The sequence below is a fragment of the Pan paniscus genome, chromosome 8, assembly GCF_029289425.2.
Source record: "Pan paniscus chromosome 8, NHGRI_mPanPan1-v2.0_pri, whole genome shotgun sequence".
In the NCBI taxonomy this organism is placed as follows: domain Eukaryota; kingdom Metazoa; phylum Chordata; class Mammalia; order Primates; family Hominidae; genus Pan; species Pan paniscus.
The window spans coordinates 146,448,171-146,467,835 of NC_073257.2; the positions used below are offsets into that span (position 1 = coordinate 146,448,171).

The 19,665-nt window shown below is 55.7% G+C and overlaps 1 pseudogene; it reads left to right on the top strand.

The window, feature by feature from the left end:
* Positions 1–1,783: 1,783 nt before the first annotated feature.
* On the top strand, positions 1,784–19,489 carry LOC129393064 (mitogen-activated protein kinase-binding protein 1-like; annotated as a pseudogene).
* Positions 19,490–19,665: the final 176 nt, after the last annotated feature.

The window sequence follows — 19,665 nt, forward strand, 5'->3', positions numbered from 1 at the left end:
GAGCGAGACCCTGCCTCAAAAAAAAAAAAAAAAAAATGAAGGAAGGGCTGAGCCAGGGTGGCATGAGCCTGTAATCCCAGCTACTTGGGAGGATGAGGCAGGAGGATTACTTGAGCCCAGGAGTTCAAGACAAGCTTGGGCAACATAGTGAGACCTTGTCTCAAAAAAACAGAGAAAGAAACAGGAACAAGGAAAGAGTAGGAAATGGAGAAAGAAGGAGGAAAAAAAAAAAACAGGAAGAGTTGAGGGGTTAGAGGAGAAAATGATGTGACTCAGGAATTCCACAGCTGTTGGTCAGCCTGGCAGTTCTGGGCATATCTAGTCACATCGGAGGTCCCAGTGTCCCCAAATTTGCATATCGAAGTGGTTTATTGAGCCCAAGATGCTTAGCCCTCACTAGCAACTTGCACCTACCTCCCTTCAAGTTTCCAGCCAGTAGTGGCGTTCAGATATGGGGGCTGCAGTGGGGTCCCAAGAGGGAAAATTAGGTCTGGGGGAAGTAGCTGTCTCCTCTTTCTCTCCTCCCTGCCTTTCCTATTCGCAGTCTCCAGGCTTGCTCTTGTCTGCTATTTCCAGTGCTAATGAAGAGTTGAGGCAGAAGGGGCAACGGGCCAGGGCCTGCTGACTGCCAGGAAGCCTAAAGAGAAGCTGCCTGGCTACTGGCCTTTGGCTTCTTGCCCCCGATTCCTACTACCCAGCTTCTGTCTCCGGAGCTGCCTCCGGAAAGGCAGGACCTGATTCCATCCAGCAGCCTTGCTGCCTGGCGGGAGAGGTTGCCCCCACCTTCTCTGTGAGGCAGGCAGAGTCCCTGATTCTGCTTCTGGCAGTTGGGGGGCTCTTCTCAGGTTTCTTGGGGCCAGAGATTCTCAGGGTGGGGCTTGGGACCTCTGTGGCACTGTAAGGCTTTCCCAGGCCTTCTCAGGCTATCTCTATCCCCCACCCCATCTTACTGAGCCTCTCTGCTGTGTGGCCCCTGCCTCGCCTCCCACTTCCTTCCTTATTCAACACATGGAGGGTGTGGGGGGCCAGCTCTTGCCAACTACACACATGGGTGCACACGTGAGAGGCCTTACATCTTAAGGCACACATGCTTGATACATGTGTGGCCCCAAGCCTGTGAACGGGCTGTGCACCCAAGGCCTGCTTTGCCCAAATCACATTTCTTCTTCCCTCCTACACCCCTTCCTGGGGTATGCACAAGGGCTGCGGGATGGCCTGTGTCCCTGCTGCCCTTTGTGGGTATGGCCAGAGATAGAGCTGGTATTTAGGGGCCTGGCTGGGGGGACAGGCTTCCAGGGAACCCTTTCACCCTCATTGGGCTACAGAGATAGTTCCTCTTGGGTGGGGAAAAGGAGCAAGAACAGGTTGCCAGGAGAAAGCAGTGGAGGCTGGGCACGGTGGCTTATGCCTGTAATCCCAGCACTTTGGGAGGCAGATCACTTGAGTTCAAGAGTTTGGGACCAGCCTGGGCAACGTGGCAAGATCCCGTGTCTACAAAAAAAAAAAAAAAAAAAAAAAAAAAAATACAAAGATTAGCTTGCATGGTGGCATATGCCTGTGGTTCCAGCTACTAGGGAGGCTAAGGTGGGAGGATTGCTTGAACCTGCAAGTTGAGGCTGCGCTGAGCCATGTTTGCACCACTGCACTCTGGCTGGGATGACAGAGTAAGATCCTGTCTCAAAAAAAAAAAAAAAGAAAAGAAAAGGAGAGGAAAAAAACAGTGGAGCCCTTCTGAGCTCTTTCTACCCAGCTCCCTCTGCTGGGTGACTGGAAGTCCTGGGTGGCCTGGAGGGCTCCTGGGGGAGCTGTGGTTTGCTGCTGAGCCTGTTGTCTGCTCATCTTCTCAGGTGTGTGGTTGTGTTGTTCAATCCCCGGAAACACAAACAGCACCACATCCTCAACAGTTCCAGGTAAATGGGCTGGGGTCCTCAGGATACCTCTTCCTTCTGGGAGCTATGAGAAGGGCACTGTCTAGAGTCTCTATGGCTCTGGGGGCTGGGACCTGGTTGGGTCCTAAAGCCAGATGGGGAAGTGCCACATGTGCCATTGGTGTCTGCTGGTCTCACCTTTTGAGAGGCTGGGAGGGAGCTAGGCTTAGGCCAGGCTGCCGGTGCCCCTCTGAGCCTGCCCCATCTCTTGCAGGAAAACCATCACTGCCCTTGCCTTCTCCCCTGATGGCAAGTACTTGGTCACTGGAGAGGTGAGTGAGGAAGAGGGCTGGCAGTACTGTAAAGAGGGCAGGTGTCCCGGCCTCCGCAGAGAGCTGCGGTCCTAGGCCTGCTGTCACTTTGGCTTCTGAAACAGACACCAAATCCTGGTTTTCGCTGTACCTTAGAATAGTGGTTCTCAAGCTTTAGTGGACATCAGAATCACTTGGAGGGCTTGTGGAAGCACACATCACTAGGCTGGTCCTCAGAGTTTCTGATTCTGTAGGTCTGGGATGGGAGTCTGAAATGTGTATTTGTAACAAGTTCCCAGAGAGTGCTGATCCTGCTGGTGAAGGAAGCGTGCTTTGGAAACCGCTGCCTTAACTATTCCTTACCCCCGGGGGCCCCCTGCTGGGCTCAGGAGGAACGTTGCTGTCCCGGCGGCGTAGTCTTACTAGGGGCAGAAATAGACCTGAGTGCTAGTGGCTCTCAGTGCCGGCTGCCCATCGGAACCATTCAGGGAGCTTTGAACAACCTGAAGTACAGACGGCCACCCAGAGATGCTGACTAAAATCGGGAGCCACTTTCTTCCTGGTAATCACTGTCGCCCTCAGATCTTTATCATATTTCCTCTGTACCCTGCCCTGACTTTTGGCTGGGGAAGTGATGGTATCTAGTAGCTGAGGAGGCGAGGGCCCCGCTCTGGAAGACGAAGTGGGGCTGTATGCCTGTGGAGAAGTCAAGAACTCACTTCCAGTTCTTGCCTCCCTGCAGAGTGGGCACATGCCTGCCGTGCGGGTTTGGGACGTGGCAGAGCACAGCCAGGTGGCCGAGCTGCAGGAGCACAAGTATGGTGTGGCTTGTGTGGCCTTCTCTCCTAGCGCCAAGTACATTGTCTCTGTGGGCTACCAGCATGACATGATCGTCAACGTGTGGGCCTGGAAGGTGAGTGGCTGGGTGGGGTGGCCTGGCAGCCTCACAGGGGTCAAGTGTCAGCTGGGGAGGCAAGAGACTGCTGACCTGCACTGCTCCATTCCACCCCACTGAACCATTCTCATTCTAGAAAGTTATTTGAAGCAGAAAAGAGCAACTGTGTGGCCAAGCATGTTGGTTGAAGGGGCTAGCTTTATGCCTTCAAGGACTTCTGCAGGAAACGAATCTTTTCAGCTCCTCTAGAAAGGGATTATTTCCCTACCCCTCTTTTTCTGGCCAGTAAATTCTGGAAAGAAACACTTTTTCAAGTACAAATTCTAATTCTCCTCCATTCTCTGAGTCACTGTCTTCTTAGCTCCAAGAGACAGAGCCTTGATTCTTCCTTTGGCATCCCCTCCAGAAAAACATTGTGGTGGCCTCCAACAAGGTGTCCAGTCGGGTGACAGCAGTGTCCTTCTCTGAGGATTGCAGCTACTTTGTCACTGCAGGCAACCGGCACATCAAATTCTGGTATCTCGATGACAGCAAGACCTCAGAGGTGAGGTGCTGAAGCTGGGAGTAGCCACCAAGGCCCCTGGCAGGGCCTGCCCAGCCCACCCCAGGAGACTCTGCCCCACTTGGGCCTCTCTCTTCATTCCCAGCAGCCATGCAGAAGTTTTGGATGAGCCAGATGCTGTCTGGGCTGAGGAGTAGGCCCAAAGAGCAAGGAGGTGCTGGAGGCGTCCCCTGTACTCTCCTAGGGCCTAGTTTCCAGGGGCAGGCTCTGGGGTGGATGGGGGTGTAACAGTGGTGTGTGCCTCCACAGGGGCAGGCTCTGGGGTGGATGGGGGTGTAACAGTGGTGTGCCTCCACAGGGGTAGGCTCTGGGGTGGATGGGGGTGTAACAGTGGTGTGTGCCTCCACAGGGGCAGGCTCTGGGGCGGATGGGGGTGTAACAGTGGTGTGTGCCTCCACAGGGGCAGGCTCTGGGGTGGATGGGGGTGTAACAGTGGTGTGTGCCTCCACAGGGGCAGGCTCTGGGGTGGATGGGGGTGTAACAGTGGTGTGCCTCCACAGGGGCAGGCTCTGGGGTGGATGGGGGTGTAACAGTGGTGTGTGCCTCCACAGGGGCAGGCTCTGGGGCGGATGGGGGTGTAACAGTGGTGTGTGCCTCCACAGGGGCAGGCTCTGGGGTGGATGGGGGTGTAACAGTGGTGTGTGCCTCCACAGGGGCAGGCTCTGGGGTGGATGGGGGTGTAACAGTGGTGTGCCTCCACAGGGGCAGGCTCTGGGGCGGATGGGGATGTAACAGTGGTGTGTGCCTCCACAGGGGCAGGCTCTGGGGTGGATGGGGGTGTAGCAGTGGTGTGCCTCCACAGGGGCAGGCTCTGGGGTGGATGGGGGTGTAGCAGTGGTGTGTGCCTCCACAGGGGCAGGCTCTGGGGTGGATGGGGGTGTAACAGTGGTGTGTGCCTCCACAGGTGAATGCCACTGTGCCCTTGCTGGGCCGCTCAGGGCTGCTGGGAGAGCTACGGAACAACCTGTTCACTGATGTGGCCTGTGGCAGAGGAAAGAAGGCGGACAGTACCTTCTGCATCACGTCCTCAGGGCTGCTGTGTGAGCTCAGTGATCGAAGGCTTTTGGACAAGTGGGTGGAGCTGAGGGTAAGTACCTCCGTCCCCAGGGGTAGGGTCTGCTCATGTCTCAGCTCAGGGGAGAACTAGTGCCCAGGGCTTCAGACTAGGGGCTGGTCCCTTGTGCATACGGGAGATCCCAGGAGAATGAAGCTTGGGGGAGCTAGAGCTTGGCCCGTTTCCAGCCCTTGGTGATCTGTATAACTGCCTCCTCTCTGCTCTTTCTGTCTCTTTCCCCTGCTTTCCTCTTCCGCTCAGAACATAGACAGCTTCACAGTAAGTGGTGCCTGCACCTTCCTCTCTTTCTCATGCTATTTCTTTCTCTTCACTGGGCTTTTCCTACTGGATCCTCTGGTGCCTAGAAGAATCCTCGATTCCTAATCCCTGGCTGGACAGGGCTGAGGGGCTCAGAACAGGGCAGCTGGGCGGCTTTTCCCTTGCCCCTGCCTTGGCCGGTCCCTCCTCTTGGCAGGTGGCTGTTGATGGGTGGGGAGGAGAGAAGACTGAGTGTGCAGGTGGCCTTGCTGAGCTGAGCCACTCTGCCCACAGACCACAGTGGCCCACTGCATCTCTGTGAGCCAAGACTACATCTTCTGTGGCTGTGCTGATGGCACCATGCGCCTTTTCAACCCCTCTAACCTGCACTTCCTTAGCACCTTGCCCCGACCCCATGCTCTAGGGACAGACATTGCTAGCGTCACCGAGGCCAGGTGAGCTATGTGGGCCCCCCTTCCTCCATTTGTAGCCTTACCCCTGCCCAGTCTTTCTTGTCAGTGCCTCAGGGAGCAGGTGAAGAGTGTATTGATGCCCCAAAGATTATTGGGAACACCTCTTTAGACAGAAGAATTTGGGTTTATTGGTACTTGTTGCAACCAAGGAGACCCCACCCCATGGAGAACCGTGGAGAGTCTCAGTAAGTGGGTGTTAGGAGGGACATGTGGGATTTGGGTTTGCGTTGGGTGATTTTAGGAATCGTTCAAGGGATTGAAGTATTCTGGTTGGATGCTGTCCGGAACTAGGGGCAATTCTACAGTGGAACATCTTGTTAATTTATCTAAGAGGTGAAGGAAAGGTATGGGGCTAAAGCTGTATTTGGTCAAGAAGCCGCCAGCAGTCATGTCGATGGGAAAGGCGGTGTTTGGTCATTGTCATGGTTCGTTGTGGTTTGTATGGTGATCTTGTTTTTATCTGTGCACAGAGTAGTCTTGTTTTTGTTTTGCCCCATCACAGCCATATAAGTATCTTGTCTAACGTTGGTGTTCTGTGAAGCTGTGTTCATCCGAACACCATGACCCAGCAGCTAGTGCTGGGTCAGGTTCCTGCTGATGGCTAGTAGGGTCTCCTTTCTTCTCTCAAGCAACTACTTCCAAACCTGCAGGCCCAGGGAGGGCTCCTCACACACTGCTCCTTCCATTGTGGATTGGCTTCTCTTTTCATTCCCTTCAGTCTGACCAGTGTGCCCTGTCCTCTCCCTACAGTCGCCTCTTCTCTGGAGTGGTGAATGCCAGGTATCCAGACACCATTGCCTTGACCTTTGATCCTACTAATCAGTGGCTGTCTTGTGTGTACAACGATCATAGCATTTATGTTTGGGATGTGAGGGACCCCTAGAAAGTGGGCAAGGTGTACTCGGCTCTGTATCAGTCTTCCTGCGTCTGGAGTGTGGAGGTATGTGGGCTGGCTGGCTGGCTGGAGACTGGCCAGGTTGGCTGGGATACCATTTTGAGGACAGAAAATAGGGATCCCCAAGTATAATCTTAGATTCCTGCTGCCTCCCTGTTTCTCCAGTGACTTCCCTGGGATAGATCCTGGGGACTGAGTTTGAATGTTACAGGCTTCCCCAGTGTGCCCCATCCTTAGTTTTGCCTCAGTCATCTTGGACAAGTTATTGAATTTGACCAAGCCTCAGTTTCCTCACCTGTAAAATGGTGTACTTGATTCACCTAATTGTTCTAAGAATAAAATGAAATAGTGTAAGTGGGAGACATAGAAGAGTGCCTGATATGTAGTGGGTGCCTCCCCTTGGTCATGTTGAAGGGTATATACCAGTTATGTATGGCCTGTGACAGGCACTGGGTTAAGTCCTGGCCACCATTCCCTTTTTCGTCCCATTCCCTTCCATCTCCTTGGGTAGGCAGAGGACTGCTCCCGAATGGAGGTCTGATTGTGTTCCCTCGGCCCCTTCAGGTCTACCCCGAGGTGAAGGACAGTAACCAGGCCTGCCTGCCCCCCAGTTCCTTTATTACCTGCTCCTCAGACAACACCATCCACCTGTGGAACACAGAGAGCTCCGGGGTGCATGGCTCCACCCTCCACCGAAACATCCTCAGCTGTGTGAGCCCTGAGGCTGTGGGGCCCTGCTTCACCCTCAGTGCCCCCATCCCCGCAGCTATTGCACCTGGTTACTGGGAACTGGGTCCCTAGGCCTCGGCCTTCCAGCCTTCATTTGGCTGTGCTCTGTGGTCCAAGGGTTTATTGTGCTCAGCTTTCTTGCCCCTTGCAGCTGTACTGGTCAGGCCTGCTTCATCCACCTTTTCTAACCTGTTCCACTAGGACCTCATTAAAATCATCTATGTGGATGGGAACACCCAGGCCCTGCTGGACACAGAGCTGCCTGGAGGAGACAAAGCTGATGCATCCCTGTTGGATCCCCGCGTGGGCATCCGCTCGGTGTGTGTCAGCCCCAATGGACAGCATCTAGCATCAGGGGACCGTATGGGCACACTTAGGTAATGCCAGGCCCTGGGTGGGTACTGACTGCCTCTCATGGTGCCGAGTTGGGTATTTAGAACTTTAGGGAGGGTTTGGCTCAAAAAGATTGGGCAACAAGATACTTATTTACAAGGCAAAGATAATAACTTCACAATGAGTAAACCTAGCAGAAATCATCTTCACCAAGTGATCAAGGTTAACATCCTCATATCAACATCATTAAGCCCATAATAGGACGTGCTAAGAAGGAGGAGACATTGTTTCTGTGGTATTCTTACCAAAAATGCATAAACTCAATATAGGCGTGAGAAAACATCCGACAAACTCACATTGAGGTACATACCACAGAGTAACTGATCAATACTCTTCAAAAGCATCAAGATCATGAAAAGTAAGGAAAGACCAGAGAACTGTTACAGACCACAGAAGTCTAAGGAGAAGTAACGAAATGCAATTTGGATTCTGGATAGGATCTAGAGTCAAGAAAAAGGACATAGTAGGAAAACTGGTGAAATTTGAATAAGGTCTCTAATTAATAGTATTGTACCAACATAAATTTCCTAGTTTTGATAATTGCACTATCGTTATGTAAGATGTTCACATTAGGGAAAGCTGGGTAAGGGAAATATAGACGCTCTCTGTTCTTTCAGCAACTTTTCTCTAAGCCTAAAAGTTCAAAAAAAGGAAAAAGGAGGAGAAAATGTAGCAGAGGAGGGGGCGTGAGTCCTTCCTGCGGCCTGGCCATGGCCTCTTCCCACCTCTCCTCATCTTTGCAGGATGCACAAACTTCAGTCCCTGAGTGAGATGCTGAAGGTGGAGGCCCATGACTCTGAGATTCTGTGCCTGGAGTATTCTAAGCCAGACACAGGTTAGGAGAATGCCCGGAATGGCACAGGTCTCCTCCAGTCCTGCCGGTGCCACTTATATCTGTCCCGGCTCTTGGACGTGGGGTCGGTAATCTTTGGATCATTGGTGTCTTTGCTGGTTTAGAGGAAGACAGCTCTGTCCTTGCTCCGTGGTTCACATGGCTTGGGGATATGGGGCTCAGTTCCCTTGGGGCTCTTTGCCAGGCCCAGATAAGGGCTGTTCAGGGCACTCATGGGCTGATGGAGTTCTTTCATCCCCAGGTCTGAAACTGCTAGCATCGGCGAGCCGGGACCGGCTGATCCATGTGCTGGATGCCGGGCGGGAGTACAGCCTACAGCAGACGCTGGACGAACACTCATCCTCCATCACTGCTGTCAAGTTTGCAGGTGCGGGCAGGGTGAATGAGACACATCCTGCCACTCTCACCCCTGCTGCCATCTGCCTCCCACCTCCATGAGAAGGGTCTGCCCGTTGTGGGGGAGTGTTGGACAGCAGCTGGGAGGCCTGGAGCTGGTTGGGAAGATAGGTGGAACAGAGACTCTCAGTGCTGGGACTTGAGCCAACCAGGTTGGACTGAGGATAAGGAGACAGGAAAACCTGGGTTTCCAGGTTTAATTTAGTTGGTTTTCCCTGGCATGTAGAGTAGCTTGATGGGGGATCTCATGGAGGGAAGGTGGGAGGCAGGCTGCTCCCATGTGGTGAGAACAGTGGGAACAGCTGGGCTTCCCTCCTTCATAGCCAGTGATGGGCAAGTCTGCATGATCAGCTGTGGAGCAGACAAGAGCATCTACTTCCGCACTGCGCAGAAGGTGAGGGCACTGGGCTTTCCTGAGAGGGGCGGGGCAGGGCGGGGTCTGCCATTCCCTGCCTAAGGTTATAAGAGGTGAAGGGAGGCGCAAGTAGGGCTCTTGGGGCCTGGTGAGGCATTTGGGTGTGGGCCTGCCCACATGCTCCACCCCTGCAGTCTGGAGATGGAGTGCAGTTCACATGGACACACCACGTGGTGCGGAAGACGACCCTCTATGACATGGATGTGGAGCCCAGCTGGAAGTACACGGCTATTGGCTGCCAGGACCGAAATATTCGGTGGGCATCCCCTCCTCAGACTCTGCCCACATTCCTTCATCGCCCTACGGGGTCAGCTCTGTGCAGCTAAGTTCCCACATCTGTCGTTCTGTACAGGACTTTGTACCCCCTTGAGCCTACAGTACTTTGCTTCACCCAAGAGGTGGTAGCCTGTTTGCTGCTGGGGGTAGCTCCCAGAGAGTGTAGACTGGGAGTGAAAGCTGGCATTTCCATCCCCCAGGCGTGTTCCACCTTCACCGCCTCCTCATGAGAAAGAGACTATGTTTCTTACAGGATATTTAACATCAGCAGTGGAAAGCAGAAGAAGCTGTTTAAAGGGTCACAGGGTGAGGACGGCACACTCATTAAGGTAAGGACCCAGAGGGGGTACTGGACAGGGGCTCGGGGACAGGGTGGTGCTGGGTGGGAGGGACTGGTACTTCCCATGTCCTCCAGCTGCACACCCTGCTACTCCTCAGGTGCAGACAGACCCCTCAGGGATCTACATTGCCACCAGCTGTTCTGACAAGAATCTCTCCATTTTTGACTTCTCCTCAGGCGAGTGCGTGGCCACCATGTTTGGCCACTCAGGTGAGTGTAGCCTGAATCCCCGAGTAGAAGCTGATACCTGTGTAAACCTGAGTGAGTTCCACCCCCGGAACTTCACTCTTCTATTAGTTTCTTGGGACCCGCAGAGCTACCTATCCCTACCCTGCAGCCAACCCCTGTGTCCACTGTTGGGATGGAGAGGACTTGGTTGGGAATTTAAGGTGGCTTATAGACCGTATTCTTTGTTCTTCACAGAGATTGTCACTGGCATGAAATTTAGTAATGATTGTAAACATCTCACCTCTGTGTCTGGGGACAGGTGAGCAGAATCCAGCTTCCCTGAGAGGCAGATTCTTACTCTGCCACAGCACCCTGCCCTCCCCTCTCTCCATTTCAGTGATGTCTCTGGGAAGTGGGGTTAACAGGGATAGCTCTTGGCTGTGCTTGACCTGAAGTGGAGGGTGGCTCTGGTCTCCTTGCCATCCATGGATAAGGGGAACGAATAGCGCTAGCCATTCTACCTGCCCCTCCTTCAGCCAACTGTGTGGCTTTACCCCAGCTGCATATTTGTGTGGCGCCCGAGCTCTGAGATGACCATCAGCATGAGGCAGCGTCTGGCCGAGTTGCGCCAGCGTCAGCGGGGCGGCAAGCAGCAAGGACCATCCTCTCCCCAAAGGGCTTCTGGACCCAACCGGTGAGAACAGAATGTGGGCAAGTGATGGGTGGGTGTGCAGATGGCTTGCTGGGACCTCACTGCACTTCCTCCATGCTTTGGGCCTGCCATTCAGCAACTCTGTCTCCCAAGACCTTACCTCTCACACAAGGATCCATGATGTCAGCCTCTTCCCCCTGTTGAGTCTCCTCTCCCCCTATTGAGTCTCATCTTCCCCTCATTGAGTCTCCTCTTCCTTTTTCCCCCATTGAGCTTCCTCTCCCCCTATTGAGTCTCCTCTCCCCATGCCCTTCCTTGTCTCGGACTCAGGCACCAGGCCCCATCAATGCTGTCTCCTGGACCGGCTCTCTCATCAGACAGTGACAAGGAGGGAGAAGATGAGGGGACTGAAGAAGAACTTCCAGCACTGCCCGTCCTTGCCAAGAGTACCAAGAAGGCACTGGGTCTGTGGCAGTTGGGTGTGGGGGCAGACAGGCCCTAGTTGGTATGATGGCTAGATATGGTTTTTCTGAGACTGTGGGGTGAGAGCAGTGTGAGCTGAGGAAACTGAGGCATCATTGTGGCCACACAGGGTATGGGCTGATGGGGCCAGGGCTCCAGGGTTGGGTGGGGGCGGGGGGGGGCAGGAGACACTTCCTCTGACTGCCTGTTTCTGTCTAGCCTCGGTCCCCAGCCCAGCCTTGCCCCGAAGCCTGTCCCACTGGGAGATGAGTCGGGTGAGTCGCCATTGTTAAAATGTTCTTCCAAGGTTAGAGGAGGCGAAGGGAGCTGTGAGAACAGGGCTCTCTGGGCCTGGTAGGGTACTGGGGCATGGGGTCTGCCCACATGCTGCACTCCTGTGTCCAAGGAAGGCCTTGTCGGGGAAGTTGAAGCAGCTGGGCCGGTCCTGGGTGCGGGGTGAAGAAAGCCCAGGTATTTCCTTCCTGTGGACCAGTTGGGGTGGATGGAGCACAGGGTTAGTCAGCACTGGGGAGGTGGGGCACTTGTTCAGCTGCCTGGTGCCTGGAAGTAAATATCATCAGAGAAGAGCTCAAGGTGGAGAGGACAAAGGACCCCTAAGCCAGACAGTTAGAACTAAAATGCAGGAAATCAAGGATCCAAAGAGCGGAGATCTGGAGAAACAGTTCTAAAGACCCCGGTTAGGAGGTAAGCGGAGAACTTCCAGAATAGTTAGAGGGAAAAGGCCATGAGGGGACCCGTAACTCAGCAACTGCCCTGGGGTGGCCAAAGGGGGATCAAGGTGTTCAGAGCAAGTTCCCAAGCACCAGTACCTTCCGTTGTCAGCAACAGTTTCACAGAGTGATGATGCTGTGGTGTCTCTGGAGCACCCTGACCGGGCCAGGGGTCTCAGGCCTGGGCTATAGGTTTGTCCTTGGTGCTGTGAAGGGACTTTGGGGCCCCCAGCTATTGGAGTGATTAGGGTAGAGAGGCAAAAGGAGTGGTTGGGGTAGACAGGCAGAAGTGGCCTTTGCCCTGGGCTGGGTTTCTTGGGGGACTCTTTGTAGTAAGTGGTTGCTGCTGGGGCTGTCCTCAGAGTGGGAGACTTTTAGAGACCCCCAGCTCTGAGGCATCCATGATACCAGGTGAAGGCTGAGACTAGGGGTTCCTGTGCCAGAGGATGCGGAATGCAGCTAAGAGCATGAACTCTGGAGCCAGACTAACCTGCAGGCCACTTACTGTCTGTGGGACGCAGACTGGTCACTTAAGCCCCCTGTGCTTCAGTCTCCTCATCTGTAAAACAAGGATGATACTAGTGCCCATTTCAAAAGGTTGCTGTGAGGATGAAGTAAGCTAGCATGTGTAGTGTGCCAGGCACATAGTAAGGGATATGTGGATATTTGTTGATCTGACTGTGTGGTTGTTGTTACTCCTCCCCCACGCCCTACCTCCCACCAGGCACAGGAGTCCGTGGGGTTCCTGGACCCAGCTCCTGCAGCCAACTCGGGACCCAGAAGAAGAGGGCGCTGGGTTCAGCCAGGTGTGGAACTGAGCGTTAGATCCATGCTGGATCTGCGGCAGCTGGAAACACTGGCCCCAAGCCTGCAGGACCCTAGCCAGGACTCGCTGGCCATCATCCCATCTGGTCCCAGGAAGCATGGGCAGCAGGCCCTTGAGACTTCACTCACTAGCCAGGTGAGCCTGCTTTCTCCCAGCTCTCTAGAGAGTTCCAAGGGGCCTTAGGCAGCCTTTGCCACCAGCTGGGACCTGAGCACTGGTCCAGCTATGCTTGCTCTGCCCCTGTGGCACATGGGTAACCTGAACTGCAAAGCCAGGATGGGGGTGGCTGGGATGTATGCTTTGGTCATCAGGATAGGCAGGGGAGGGGTTGGGGTGGAGAGGCAAAAGTGGCCTTTGCCCTGGGCTGGGTTTCTTGGAGGACTCTTGGTATTAAGTGGTAGCTGGAGGTTGGCAGCCCAGAGTGCTAATACAGTTCATCCAGAAGCTCACATCAGCAACTGGAGCCCAGCCTGGCTTCTCGATGTCTGTCCTTCAGCTTCCCCTTGAATGAGTGCACACCACATCCTTACTCACCTCCACCTCTTCTCCAAGGGGAGGGTTGGCCCCCAGGATACTCAGGGCTTACCCCCCAGCTACCACTGCCTCATCTGTCACCTCTGCTCTGTTAACATCCCTTTGTGTGTTCCCAGAATGAAAAGCCCCCTCGGCCTCAGGCTTCCCAACCTTGTTCCTATCCCCATATTATCCGATTATTGTCACAAGAGGAAGGGGTCTTTGCCCAAGATCTGGAACCTGCACCCATTGAAGATGGTATTGTCTACCCGGAGCCGAGTGACAACCCCACCATGGATACCAGGCAAGGATCCTGCCCTAGCCAGACCTCGTGCCCCCGTCTTCCCCTCCCTATGAGTGTTCTTTAGTCGAGGGAGGGTTGGCCCCCAGGATACTCAGGGCTTTCCTTCCAGCTCACCACTGCCTCATCCCTCACCCTGATCACAGGCAGGAGTCCAGCGGGGCTGCTGCCTACCCCTGCTCACTGCCTTTTCTTCTCCCTGCTGGAATCCTGACAGTGAGTTCCAAGTGCAGGCTCCAGCCCGGGGAACTCTGGGAAGAGTGTACCCAGGCAGCAGGAGCTCAGAAAAGCACAGCCCTGACAGTGCCTGCTCTGTGGATTACAGCAGCAGCTGCCTTTCCAGCCCGGAGCACCCCACTGAAGGTGAGGCTGTAGCCTGGAGGGAGGGGCCATGGGGGGTGGGGCCCGGAGGTGGGTAGGGAGGTTCTGGCAACAGATGGGTGCAGTGCGATGCCTCTCTCCCCTCCCCACACCCAGACTCTGAGAGCACGGAGCCCCTCAGTGTGGATGGCATCTCCTCAGACCTTGAAGAGCCAGCTGAGGGCGATGAAGAAGAGGAAGAAGAGGAGGGAGGCATGGGCCCCTATGGGCTACAGGAGGGCAGCCCCCAGACTCCAGACCAGGAGCAGTTTCTAAAACAGCACTTTGAGACTCTGGCCAGTGGAGCTGCTCCAGGTGTGGTCAGAGGGCCAGCATTTAGTGCCTGCAATTTGCCCTTCTCCCCTCCTTGCCTACCTGAGAGGAGGGTCCCAGGGTATAGGCTGTGGCTGGGGGTCTCAAGGAGGAAAATCTGGGGCAAGGGCTTGGTTTTTGCCCCAATTCATGATTTCTCTGACCTTGGTAGGGGCCCCAGTGCAGGTCCCAGAGAGGTCAGAGTCTCGGAGTATCTCTTCACGATTGCTGTTGCAAGTACAGACCCGCCCACTCAGGTACAGAGGCCCCCTACCCCCCAGCAGCAGCTCTGGCTCTCCTGGCCTCCCAGGGCTCCTGCCCTCTCCTCTCCAGTGTTCTGTCTCTCCATGCGCGGAGTGTTTTGCACTCCCGGTTTTGGGCTAACTGGCCTTTCCCCAGCCCTATCTGGCTTTGTGCTGGTTCTCTCCTAGTGCCCTGGTGCTATGAGTTTCTCGCCATTTTGGCAGGGAGGAGCATTGAGACTTCTCTGGGCCTTCTCCCACATTTCCTCCCTGTAGGGAACCATCCCCGTCCTCCTCAAGCCTGGCACTGATGTCGAGACCAGCCCAGGTGCCACAGGCATCTGGTGAGCAGCCGAGAGGCAATGGTGCCAATCCCCCTGGAGCACCCCCGGAGGTGGAACCGTCCTCTGGCAACCCCAGCCCCCAGCAGGCAGCCTCTGTGCTGTTGCCACGATGCCATCTCAACCCTGACAGCAGCTGGGCTCCCAAGAGAGTGGCCACAGCCAGCCCCTTTTCTGGACTCCAGAAGGCCCAGTCTGTGCACAGTCTGGTGCCACAGGGTGAGGAGCCTGATGGGTTCAGTGCCAGGGTGCAGGGTGTATGGAACACATGTACATGCTGGAGGAGGGAGGGCCTGGTGTGGCCCTGATGTGCCACTCTGCTGGCCACTAGGTGTCCCTTAATGGGCATGTGGAGGGGAACAGCAGCTCTTCGGGATTGGGTGTTGGCACCTGGGATGCCTTCCTCAACACCTGACCTGTGTATACCTCTGTCTCCTTTGCAGAAAGACATGAGGCCAGTCTGCAGGCCCCTTCACCAGGCGCACTGCTGTCTCGGGAGATCGAAGCTCAGGATGGTCTGGGCTCCCTGCCCCCAGCTGATGGCCGTCCGTCTCGGCCTCACTCCTATCAGAACCCCACCACCAGTTCCATGGCCAAGATATCCCGCAGTATCTCTGTTGGGGAGAACCTGGGCCTGGTGGCTGAACCTCAAGCTCATGCCCCCATCCGAGTCTCACCACTCAGCAAGCTGGCCCTGCCCAGCTGGGCTCACCTGGTCCTGGACATCCCCAAACCACTGCCTGACCGTCCTACCCTGGCTGCATTCTCTCCTGTCACCAAAGGCCGGGCCCCTGGCGAGGCAGAAAAGCCTGGCTTCCCGGTGGGCCTAGGAAAAGCTCACAGTACAACTGAGAGATGGGCCTGTTTGGGGGAGGGCACCACTCCCAAGCCTAGGACAGAGTGCCAGGCTCATCCTGGGCCCAGCAGCCCCTGTGCCCAGCAACTGCCAGTCAGCAGCCTCTTCCAAGGCCCTGAAAACTTGCAGCCCCCACCCCCTGAGAAGACTCCCAACCCCATGGAATGCACCAAGCCAGGGGCAGCCCTGAGCCAGGACTCAGGTGTGCACAGCTCCCCAGCTCTCATCTCCTGCCCCATCCTTACTCTCCCCTCTCTGTTGGCCGCTGTCTGGCTCCATCCCATTTCTGTGGGTACAGCTTCTGGTGTTTCTTGTCCTGTCTGCTCCTGTCGCAGGTCCGTAAGTCACACCCCTGATGGTGAGACCCTCCTGCTAACCTTCATGATTTCCTTGTGACTCACTTGCCCATTCAGTGGCTTCTGAACTTGGGGCTGGCCGTCTCCTCTGGACCTTGTTTGTGTGGTGTTGGGGAGGCCGTTGGAAGAGAAGCCAAGAGGAAGGGACTGAGGGCAAGTGGGGGGTGCAATGCTGAGGGCTAGGTCTCTCCCGCTCTGAGTGTCTTGGGTGCGGAGGCCTGAAAGGGCTACATGCTGGGCCTCACTAAGCTGTATCCGTCTCTTTCGGAGCCAGCGGTGAGCCTGGAGCAGTGTGAGCAGCTGGTGGCAGAGCTCCGCAGCAGCGTGCGCCAGGCAGTGCGGCTCTACCACTCGGTGGGTGTTAGGTGCCCCCCGGCAGGAGGGCGGGCACGTCAGTAGTGCTGGGTGTTTCGGATAACCATGTCCAGAACAGTATGCTAAGGCTCTTGTGCTGACAGGATGGCACACTCAAGAACATCTTGGGCAGCATAGGTGAGGGGGTTAGAGGCCAGGCTAGCCTCTTGTACCGGGCACCTGCGGTCATTTCTGGTTAAGAGCTGGAGACTTCCCTCAGGAGGTGAGGCCTGAAGAGACCACACCTCCTAGTTGGCTCAGGACAATCCCAGTTTATGTCGTTGTCCCAGTGTAATTATTAATGGCATCCTTTTTCATATCCATGAATTATTTGGCCCCCTTAGACATAGGGGACAGTCCAAGAAGGCCCAAACTTTGAAAGAGAAAGCAGATTCTGCCGGAGTTGTCATAAGGAGTTGCTTATAAGATGTAGACGGTTCTGCAATCCAATGGGTTCCTCCTTGGGCGTCACCCCCAGAGTCTGCCTGCATCCCATGTTCCCTGGCCATACATGCTGATCTTGGCGGGTAGAGTTCCCAGCTAGTCCCTTTTGAGGCAGGCTGGACCCAGGTGGGGCCCCTCCCTTTTATATGTCTGTTGACAGGCTCCTCCACCTCACTTCTGGGGGTGCTGTTTCAGGTGGCTGGCTGCAAGATGCCCTCAGCAGAGCAAAGTCAGATTGCCCAGCTCCTCAGAGACACCTTCTCTTCAGTGCGACAGGAGCTGGAAGCTGTGGCTGGGGCAGTGCTGTCCAGCCCAGGCAGCAGCCCTGGGGCTGTGGGAGCCGAGCAGACAGAGGCCCTGCTGGAGCAATACTCGGAACTGTTGCTTCGAGCCATGGAACGGCGTATGGAATGCAAACTCTGAGTTCTGGAAGCCTGTCCCAAGTGAATGAATGCCCCAGCGATTCCAAACTGCAGCCCCTCTGCCCCTCACCAAAACCTGCGGGGCTGCCTGGAGTGGAAAGCAGGGAGCAGTGTTCAGAGGCAAAGCAGCCTTCCCAGCCGCTCCTCGTGGGGGGGCCTGTATTTATTAATTTATTTCCCTGACTGTTGCCTCACTTCCTTGGAACTCCTGCCTCCACAGCCCCTCCAGTGGCAGGGACAGGTCTTGGGTCTTTGTCATCTTGGTGCTGTGAGAGGTAGGAGGGCAGCCTACCCCATCTAGGAATCTGGGAAGGGCTGGCCCTCTCTTAGAAGCCATTTGAAATTACTGCAGGGATTAGCTCCCTGTGGTGGAGCATACACAGGGTACTCTGGGGTCGAGGTGAGAGGTGATGTGGTATTCAGTGCCCCTCAGCCAACTGTGGGCCTTCACCTCTACCTGCACTTCCCCTCTCACACCAGCTGCACTCCCCTGGCTGCCAGAGCAGGGTGGTTTTCCCCAATACCTGGCAGCTCAGAAAGGCAGAGCCATCTGGCCCTCCAGGGTGTCCCCAGCCATCAGGAGACTTGAGTTGGTATTTGGACCTGAGCCCGCACATTCCACTCCCATTCTCCCTCCAAGAGGGGCCCAGCATTGTATTTCCCTGTGACCCCTTACTCTCCTGGCCAGAACTTGAGCCAGCTGTGGGACGTTGCTGCAGAACAGTAAGCCCTCACCTGGGCAAACATGAAGCTCTGGCCTCCTTTCCTCAGCCCCTTGTTCTTCCCTGTCCTCCACCCTGGACCCCAGCCGGCTGCTGGAGCCCAGAGGCCACCTTCTCCCTGCATCCTGAATGATGCTTAGTCAGAAGCCTGTGTTGGAACATCCCTCGTTTACAGGGCGCTGGCCTACCTCCTGAGGACCTCGGCCACAGATGAGATCACACGCATGCACGTGCACACATGTACACACACACACCTACCTGCACAGCACGCCGTTGAGTGTTGGTTGCCAGAGTATCTGGCTGGCTGCTGTGTGCCTGGTTTCCTCACATCCTGCCTCAGCTTCACCACCCTGGCTTATGTGGAACACCTATCAGGGAGCAGAAAAGGGGTGCAGTACACTAAGTGAACCCAGATTCTGGATTCTTGGTGTCCACAGCCTAGCTGATACGAGATGGCCCATAGGACACCTGGTTTAGGTAGAAGGAGCCTCCTCAAAGGCAGTGCTGGGCACCCACGGGTGTGCTGGATACTGGAGTTTGAGAGGAGGGAGGTGCTGGGGCCAAAGGAGACACTAGAAAAGTGGTAGATGGGACAGGTAAGTGGCAGAGGTGAGGGGATAAGTTAGAATGTAAAAGGGCAGTAATTAGGGGTGAGGGAAAGGAGATAGGGGACCCTAGGAGGTAGAGTGGGACCATGTCGTGAGGCAGTTGAAGAGTTGAGGAAAGGTTTTTCTGGGCCCTACTGCTCCCCTCTGCTGCAGGTAAGTCAGAGCAGCTTTACCACAGCTTCAGGCCACGAGAGCCCCTGCACCCGCCCTGCTGCGCCATAGGCAGAGGCTTATAAAGAAATGGGTTCCGGGCCAGGTGTGGTGGCTCAAGCCTGTAATCCCAGCACTTTGGGAGGCCGAGGCGGGTGGATCACGAGGTCAGGTGATCGAGATCAGCCTGGCCAACATGGTGAAACCCTGTCTCTACTAAAAATAAAAAAATTAGCTGGGCGTGGTGGTGGGCGCCTGTAATCCCAGCTACTCGGGAGGTTTAGGCAGGAGAATCGCTTGAACCCTGGAGGTGGAGGTGGAGGTTGCAGTGAGCCGAGATCGCGCCATTGCACTCCAACCTAGGTGACAAAGCTACACGCCATCTCAAAAAAAAAAAAAAAGAAAAAGAAAAAGGGTTACAAAATGTTCCCAGCTCCGGGGCATCAGCCTGAGTGCGCTTGAGCTGCTCCAAACCTGGCCCTTCCCCACTCCTCTAGCATCGCCACCCGCATGGCCCTGGAACTCCCGCGGCGCCGGGGGCGGGCCCGTGCCTGCTGTGCCCCGACTTCCCACACCAGCCGCGCCCACCGCAGGTGGGACTCAGGTTCGCCCTCTGGGCCAGGTCCTTCACGAGGAGGGAGCTACCCTTCGCCAGAAGTTTGTGAGAATGTGGCCGCCCTTTTCCTGCCCTCTGCCCCATGTGGGTGGGGGGCCTCGTGGCCCGGCCGGCGCCCCGTCCCCTTCTGCATGTCTGAGGCCACCGGCAACCGCCGCCCCACTCCAGGTTTGCCCCCGCCCTGTTTTGAAAGCCCCTTATTTATAACTTTTATACTTTGTGCAGGTCGCGGCGCTTCCCGCCTCATCCTCGGCTGCATGGGGCGGGGGGGCTGTTTTTAACGTGCCCGTTTGTACTGATGTATGAACTTGTCAATAAACACAATTGTTTGTTAACCCTGGGATGCCGGCCCAGTGGGGCAGGCCGAAGCGGGCGCTGCCAGTCGCTCCACCGCTTCGCTGGCAGAACTCGGTGTGTGTCCAGGGGCAGGACGGGGCGGGGTGCTGGGGGTGTGGCCTGCGGCGGGTGCCTCTGGAAGGGCGGGGCGAGGGTCTGGGGGTGTGGCCTGCGG